We start from the raw sequence: 7,989 nt of genomic DNA, 5'->3' as shown, positions 1-7,989 counted from the left end.
TTTCAGGACTTAAGACCACAACAACAACAAGGACATGTCTGCATCATCAGTCTCACACAAAACTTACGGGTGTGGAGCACCAATAGGCAAAAATATTTAAATTATGATCCAGTTGTTTTCTCAATTGTCGGTGTTGGAGCAGAGAAACGTTTGCTCGTTTTCTCTCTCTTTTCCCCTTACGGAACAGAGGGTGGAACTGAATGGCGAACGGAAGAAAATTCAGGCGAAATTGTTCACAACTTGTATCATGCCTTCATTCCGCAACGAACTGCAACCTTACAAAGAAATAACTTTTTTTTTATTTACTTCATAAGTGCGTGACTTCAGCACTGTATTCGTCCATCAGTTGTTTTCTGTATATGAAGGTAGTATCTGATCGCGAAAGAACAGATACCATTGATGATCTCACGGGGAGCGTGTAAGGGATACGTCCCTGCAGTGGCACTATGCTCTCTGCCCTTAGTGTCTGATGGGTAGCGCAGTGTTGTGGTGGTTATGATACTAAACCGTTTCGTGGGGGGCTCGTGAGTTCAAAACTCACCTCGACTGTAGAATTTTGTACTCGCTTCGGCGGTACATGTCCTAAAATTGGAACGATACAGAGAAGATTAGCATGGCCCCTGCGCGAGGATGACACGCAAAATCGTGAAGCGTTTCACATTTTATAAAAGCCGGCGCGGTAGCTCAGAGTGTTCGGTCAGAGGATTAGCTGCCCTCTGTCATAAATGGACACGTTTCATGGGACTTCGGCGCGGTAGCTCAGCTTGTTCTGTCAGAGGGTTTAGCCTCTCTCTGTAATAAAAAACTGAGTGAACGGATCAACGAAAAACCTGAACGAGTGTCATCGGACGTCCACCACGAACAAATTCAACGAACAATATAGAACAAAATGAGATTAAAAAAAAAGATGCCATGTAAGCAGGTGACCCGGGTTCGAGTCCCGGAAGGGACACACATTTTCAACATGTCCCCAAAGATGTATATCAACGCCTGTTTGCAGCCAGGGTGTCGATTTAATTATCATCTGATTGTATTCCTACTTCTTTATTTACCTTGCCCTAATTGCAGCCTGCTTTAACATAGAAGGAGCAGTTAGAAGAAAACGAGACGGAAGAAAATACTAAGTAAATTGTTCATTATTTCAAAGCAATCACCGTAACTGTTAACACCTCCCGCTCTGTGACAAGAAGGTCAATACCTTCTTGGAAAAATTATTTGTGGTTACCGACAGAACCGTGATTGTACCCAGGCGTGTAAATCGACGGCCACGAATGTGTTTCTTCAGGGCTCCAAAAATATGGAACTCTCATGGGGAGACATCTGGACTGAGTGGAGCACGTGTAAAGGGTTCCTAGCGAAACTTCATTAGCTTACTCGAAACAACAGCGACGCCAGCTGCTGGAAAGTCGTGGGGAGTTTTTCTTTGACTGCAAGGGCTCGGTACTCATTAACTTTCTGCAACACGGCGTCACAATTAAGGCACAGCGGTACGTGGAGGGTTTGCAAAATTCGAAGCGAACCATCAAGTGCAAACGCTCAGGAATGTTGACGTGCGGCACCATTTTGTGTGGAGGAGAATGCCCTCCCACGTGCTGTGAAAGTTGTTGCGATAAATGTATTAACAGTTACGGCAATTACTTTTGAAATAACATACAGTTTACTTTCTCTTTTCCACCTGCCTTATTTTCATTTTACTGGCTCTTATAGAAATAACTATTATCATAATTTCTATCACACATATTACTATTATCGTTACATTATAAGTTGATCGCACGAGTTACGCCATTTCCTTAAAAGAGTACTGTACCAACCACCCTCTGTTTAAGATGTTAGTAATTAACTGCCAATTTAAAAACAAATAATTTTCACGTTGGATTTACAGCCATACTGGGAATTCGGAAACATGAAGATCACATCAGCAAAAGGGAATTTTATTGGAATTAAGACTGCTGACAGTCTGAGCTCTCCCACTTCACGTCTGAGCAAACCGAGGGATGCGTGGGAAGGGAATCACGTGCTATCCGCCACGGGAGGAAGACTCGCTCTCTCGCCTTGACTTCCAGGCTGGCAGTGTGTACTACTTCTTCTCCCCCCATTCCTGCCATATATTTGGACCTCGCTCCATCTGAGAACATACACAAGGGCTGCTGCCCTGAATGGTTGCCGACTACCACACCATCCCTACTCCGCACTCCTTTTGTTCCATAAACAAGAACACGGAACACTTTTACCTACCCAATTCTATGGTTTATTTTAAAAATACTGTGGGCACCCATGTTATTTAGCATACTGAAAATTCTCATTACTTAGCCCACTACTCGCTGGTACAATCCGGCGTGTACGAGAATTTCAATTTGTGCATTGGTTCTCAACAATTAAGAAGCTGGTCAAAATACTGTGCAAGTGTTTTTTGCAATGTTTGCTGTTTCTTAAGACAAGTCTGCCATCTTCATTGATGAGAAACACACTTGAGGTCCGACATCGCTTCAGCATACATTTAAACGTTTGATAAGAATCACGGGGTATTATTTTTTTGAAAAGTTTTTTGCAATTTCTGCAAGTTTCCTCCTTCCAAAACCTCTTTTACTAGTTCTAATTATCCTTGCTGTTTCATTTCTTTTCTGTATAAATTGACTGTAGTGTTAAATTTTTCTTGAGCATTTCCACTTTTTCCATTTTTGCTGTTTCACATATTTCATTCCGCAGCATCTCCTTTTTATTTTTGATTGTCCCGAATGTTTTCCGTGTAGCATTATTAATTTGTTTAGCTAATTCTGGCCTGTTGCCTTGTTTAGCTATTTTAATTGTGTCGTATTTTTGAACTGACTCTTTTATTATAGTAAATCTGTCTGATCTATTTCATTATTTCATTAGTTTTTGTGATTTTATTTTTATTTTACCAGGTACGAGTTTAACCTTAGTTTTAAAGAGGTAGAAATCAGACTCTGATTTTCAGTTCTTTACTACTTTCACATTTACAATTTCATTAGTACTTATTATTGATTTTTGTTATTACTATTATTACTTTAAGTGTTAGTTCATTTCCTCTGACCATTTTTTTTATTTTGTATTTTGTTCTAGTATTCATACTAATATTATAAATGTGAAAGTAGCTCCGTTTGCAACATTTCCATGAGCGAACCAATTTTGATGAAATTTGTTATGGGGGTAGCTTGAAACCTGAGGAAGAACATAGGCTACTTAAAATAAATAAACTACCTGTAAGAGGTTGAAGTAGAGAATGGGACATCTTTTTTTAAATCAGTGAACGAAATGGTTCAAATGGCTCTAAGCGCTATTGGACTTAACATCTGAGATCATCAGTCCCGTACACTTAGAACTACGTAAACGTAACTAACGTAAGGACACCGCACACACCCATGCCCGCGGCAGGATTCGAACCTGCGACCGTAGCAGCAGCGCGGTTCCGGACTGAAGCACCTAGAACCACTCGGCCACAACGGTCGGCGTCAGTGAACATAAACCATGTTAAAAAATTATTTAATTTTTTGGGTAATGTACATGTTGTTTAATGTATAGGCACAATGCATAGAAGCGCACTTTTGTCCACGCACCTACGCACACATCACACTACGTAACACAAGATCGTGCGTTGGGTCAGTCAGAGGGTGGAGGGGGAGGTTCATGACGAACAGTTTACCTGAAGAGGCAGACACGTGTCAGCAGCTGACGTTAATTGCACGTATAAATATTAAAAAAATTTCCGTTGCACCAAACTACAAATTATTTGTTTCTTACGAATTTAACGCTGTTTTATAGTTTTTGAAAGTCCGCATTTTGTTTTAGTGTCCATCTTGATTCCTTGAAATAGAATTGATAATAGATATTTTGCAATTCTCGATCTCGTGTTTCATTTAGTTTTTATAATACAGTCACAAATTAAGCAGTTGTTTATCAGTTTTTTGTGTTTTTTAGTTATCTATTTCGCTATGAATATTTTTATACTTATATTTTAAGTAAACAAAGTTTTTTCCTTATAATTTTACAAACATCCTATAATTCTGAGAGGTTGTTCAGCATTTAGTGGTTTCTTTGCTTCTGTAACAACCAGTGACACACATTCAGAGGAAGCAGGCGAAACATTGCTTCGGCAACAATAACTGTAAGAATACATTACGTGATTATAATCACAGGATTAGCTCCAATGGCTCTGAGCACTATGGGACTTAACTTCTGAGGTCATCAGTCCCCCTAGGACTTAGAATTACTCAAACCTAACTAAGCTAAGGACATCACACACATCCATGTCCGAGGCAGGATTCGAACCTGCGACCTTAGCGGTCGCGCGGTTCCAGACTGTAGCGCCTAGAATTCTCGGCCACTTCGGCTGGCTTAACAACGTCTAGATAAAACTAATACATTTATTGGAAACAGGTGGAACTAATACATTCATTACGTCCCGTTACTGATAGAGCATTGCGGGCCGCGCTGAAGCACTGTCCGTGCAGCTTAGCTGATCAGCGAGAGACTTGGTAGTGCACTCTGCTGGCTACGGGCCCTCTGCGTGTTTTATGTAGTTCCGCAACCGATGCCAGCTCCAGACGGGCGGGTAATACAGAAAGAGTAATGGAGTGTATCAATAACAGTACGGTATTGGTTTGCGTAGCGTATGAGTTTGCCGAATGTGTATGAAATTATGCGAAGGTGCCAGTTCGTGTCCAGTAATATACTACAGAATTATGCGTACATATACTATACACTGAGGTGGCAAAAGTCATCGAATTCCTCCTAATATCATGTCTGGTCTCCTTTTTCCCGACCTAGTGCAGCAAGTTGACGTGGCATGGACTCACCAAGTCGCTGGAAGTCCCCGCTAAAATTATTGAGTCATGTTGCCTGTACCGTCCATAATTGCGAAAATATTGCCGGTGCAGGATGTTTTGTACGCATAGGCCTCTCTATTATGTTCGATGGAATTCATGTCGGGCGATCTGGGTGGCCAAATCATTCGCTCGCTTTGTCCAGAATGTTATTCAAATCAATCGTGAGCAGTTTCGACCAAGTGACATAATGTCGTTGTTTGTGGACATGAAGTATGTGAATGGCTGTAAATGGTCTCCAAGTAGCCAAACATCACCATTTCCAGTCAATGATCAGTTCAGTTGGACCAAATGACCCACTAAATTCCATGTAATCATAGCCCACGCCATTATGAAGACACCACCGGCTTGCACAGTGCCTTGTTGGTTTCATGGGGTCTACGCCATACTCGAACCCTACCATCAGCTCTTAGCAGCTAAAATCAGGACCAGGTAACTTTTGCCACTTGTCTGGGGTCCAATCGAAATGGTCACCAGCCCAGGAGAGGCGCTGCAGGCAGTGTCGTGCTGCTAACAAAGGCACTCCCAAATGAGATTTTCACTCTGCAGCGGAGTGTGCGCTGACATGAAACTTCCTGGAAGATTAAAACTGTTGCCTTACCGAGACTCGAACTTCGAAACTTAGCCTTTCGCGGGCAAGTGCTCTACCATCTGATCTACCCAAGCACGATTCACGACCCGTCCTCACAGCTTTACTTCTGCCAGTTCCTCGTCTCCTACTTTCTAAACTTCACAGAAGGTGTCCTGCGAACCTTGCAGAATTAGCACTCCTGGAAGAAAGGATATGCGGAGACATGGCTTAGCCACAGCCTGGGGGACGTTTCCAGAATGAGATTTTCACTCTGCAGCTGACTGAGCGCTGATATGAAACTTCCTGGCAGATTAAAACTGTGTGTCGGACCGAGACTCTAACTCGGGGCCTTTGCCTTTCGCGGGCAAGTGCTCTACCACCTGAGTTCGAGTATTGGTCCAGCACACAGTTTTAATCTGCCAGGGAGTTTCAAAGGCACTCTCGTTAGTTTTCTGCTGCCATAGCCCATTAATGCCGAATTTCGGCCCACTATTCTAATGGATACATTCTTCGTATGTCACACCTTGATTTATGAGTTTATTTCACGCAGTCTTGCTTGTGTGCTAGCACTGACAACGCTGTACAAACGTCGTTGCTCTCGATCGTTAAGTGAAGGACATCGGCCACTGCCTCGTCCGTGGCGAGAGGTAATTCCCAAAGTTTGATATTCTCAGCACACTCTTGACACTATGAGTATCGGAATATTGAATTCTATAAGGATATCCGAAATGGAATGTCCCGAGCGTCTAACTCCAACTAACATTCCGCGTTCTGAGTCTGTTAATTCCCGTCTGTACTTGAGTACAAATGACAGCTCCGCCAGTACCCGCCCTTTTACATCTGATTTACGTGATACTACCGCCATTTGTATGCTATTTGTACATATATGGATATCACTATCCCATGACTTTACTGGCCTCAGTGTAAAAAAGCATTCGTCCAAACCGTTTCTGAACATTCTTTATCAGAAAAAAAAGATAACGAAAAATAGGCGACCAACACCGTAATTACCGAACTTGATTCAAAAGACCAGTAAATATGCTAGACATGTTCAGTGTAAGATGTCTGCCAACTGTGAATGGTTATCCAGTAGCGGTGACCTGAATGCGGTGTTTTGTTGGTATTGTCTGTTTGGATAAGATAGAAATACTAGTTGGATTAACATTGCATACACGCATTTAGGAAATTAGTGAAGTCGATAATAAATCACCATCTACGATCGTAGTAGCTACAGCTGGTTTTGGGGAAAATAGAGTAGAAACTGCGATTGACGACCAGCTTCTACACAATAAAAGGAAGGCGGAACAAGAACATTCTTAAAAGCATTATTAAAGCACGGCGTTTTCTGGGAAAACAGCTGCCATCCTTTCGAGGACACGATGAAGCAACAAATTCTGTTGATATGGGAGGTTATGTGGAATTGTTGACGTACACTGCAGAGTATGATCTTCATTTAGCGGTGCACATATAGACACCTAAACTGTGTTTAAAGGAATATGTATTCGAATGCAAAATAATCTAATAGAAGCCCTTCGCTCGATCGTTTTGTCAACTACAAAGCGGGCAATTATGGGCGTTCCTTTTATAGCTGTCACGGTTGATGGAACTTAAGATGTGGCAAATAGAGTACAGTTTTCCATTGTCCTGCGTTGGGTATATGAAGAAGAGATGAAGAAAAGATTCTTAGGGTTCTGTTGTATAAGTAGTGAAAAAAGTGCCCAGGCTACTTCAAAACTTATCCGGCATCAGAATTCGGAGGCAACGCAAAATTTGATGCTCTGGCGACTATGGTGGCAAATCTGAATGGGATTCAACTATCTGTTTTGTCCCAAAGCACCAGCCAAATACCAAAGTGCAGCTTTTTTTCGCTTTTAAGATGTCCTAAACTTGTTAAATAAATTTTTGCTACGTCATCTACTACACGCATTCCCAGGGTTATGGAACTACTCATCAAGATTGGTGAACACTCCGTGTAGATGGAAAACTAAACTTTGCGACGTTCTTAGTGCCGTGATAGAACATCCACAAGAAATGGATTACTTATCTTAGCACAAATTAATAGCTGTTTGCTAATTTTACGAGATTTCACATTTTCTTTTTGTTGAAAACATCCACAGCATATTTACTTTCACCAATGTGTTGTACAACATCCTTCCGAACCAAGCAGAGAAAGTAATATAAATTTATTTTAATTCTAATTCTTTTAATATCTATTCTTTCAGTTTCAACCATTATCTGTTGTAATTTAAATCTCTAATATATATTCTTTCATTTTAAGATACTACAAGTTGTGAGTGTAATCCATATGAGCCTTCCCTTGGTTTACTACAGTTTACTTAAAATTATAATATTAACATTATTAGTTATTTAATATTATAATCACAATATGTAATTAATAACGTAATATTCAGTGCTTTGGCTATCTGAATGGTCACCACATACCAATGATGGCAAGCTTTTCTTTTATTCTGTTTGTAAAGGGTTTTCAATCCTTCAATTTTCTAAAATGATCATTCCATCTTTTTTGAAGTAGGATGGGTGTATTATACTTTCAAGTATTATAAATATTTTTAAATA

At 40.8% G+C, this 7,989-nt stretch overlaps 1 non-coding gene across 1 annotated transcript; it reads left to right on the top strand.

The window, feature by feature from the left end:
• Positions 1–558: 558 nt before the first annotated feature.
• On the top strand, positions 559–665 carry LOC126286420 (U6 spliceosomal RNA). The gene has a single exon (XR_007551694.1). It is a non-coding gene; the product is annotated as a U6 spliceosomal RNA (small nuclear RNA).
• Positions 666–7,989: the final 7,324 nt, after the last annotated feature.

This window comes from Schistocerca gregaria, chromosome 1 (assembly GCF_023897955.1).
Source record: "Schistocerca gregaria isolate iqSchGreg1 chromosome 1, iqSchGreg1.2, whole genome shotgun sequence".
NCBI lineage: Eukaryota > Metazoa > Arthropoda > Insecta > Orthoptera > Acrididae > Schistocerca > Schistocerca gregaria.
Note: the sequence above shows the minus strand (reverse complement) of the source record. Positions and strands in the feature narration are given on the sequence as shown.